Below are 1,076 nucleotides of genomic sequence, written 5' to 3' on the forward strand. Positions count from 1 at the left end.
CCTAGAAGAATTATGACTGACACAAAAGCAACATATACATATTTTAAAACAAAGAGAATAAGATAACGCCACAACTTTTGACCAGAGCATCACACAAAAATCAGTGAATTTCTTAGAATAAGATTTCCAATGATGACTTCTCTCTCCACTGTTAGTCACTCCATGTTTGTGTTAATAGGGCGAATATGCTTCGCCTCCGCCGCCAGACTCACGGATCTATGTCGATGCTGCCTCCTCTGGTTGTTGCTGCTCATCTGTAGTCATCTACCGGCTTTCTTCGTCTTACCAAAACTCAGTGTTCAGAAAATCTCCAGATCTGAGATTTTGCTCTTTAACCGGCTCCCCTGCTGTAGTCACCATTGTGAACAGACTTCGTGAACTCTATAAGCTATCACATCTTCTCCCAACACAGTCTCTTCTCCATGGTTCTCAGTTACCACTCTAAGCCGTAAACTCTGTTTGCACAACTCGTTCTCGTTTTCCAGATCTGAAAGCATGTGCTTCACCACCGCGAAGAGGCCTTTCATCGTCTACAACCCAACAGCAAGCGGATACTGATGGTTCTAACGAGTCTCACATCTCCCTCTTCTCTCTTCATTGATGTGCTCTGAATCAGCAGCAGAAACAATTAAGAAGGTTTGGCTTATGGGCTTGAGTTTTAAAACGAAATGGACTTGATGATTTATGAAATATGTTTATGGACATGCTTTAACCACTAACAAGAAAACACGCTGATACTGAGGGACTTTTTCCTCGGTATGTCGTCGGAATAACCGTATTCCGACGACATACCGAGGAAAAAGTCTCGAAAAAAAAATTCCTCGAAATTTCATTTTCCCTCGAAATTTCCTCGAAATTTTTGTGACGGAATTTCGAGGAACAACAATTCCGAGGAGATTTAGAGGACAGGCGTTCGTCGAAGTGGTCGTCGATATATATTGAGGAATCATTCCCTCGGTATATACCGAGGATTATACCGAGGGAAGAGCCCTCCGAAAATTTTCGAGGAACTCAGTTCCTCGGAATATTCCGGGACAGTTTCCTCGAAAATTTTCGAGGAACGTAGCCCTCGAAAA

The sequence above is a fragment of the Raphanus sativus genome, chromosome 5 (genome assembly GCF_000801105.2).
Source record: "Raphanus sativus cultivar WK10039 chromosome 5, ASM80110v3, whole genome shotgun sequence".
Lineage (NCBI taxonomy): Eukaryota > Viridiplantae > Streptophyta > Magnoliopsida > Brassicales > Brassicaceae > Raphanus > Raphanus sativus.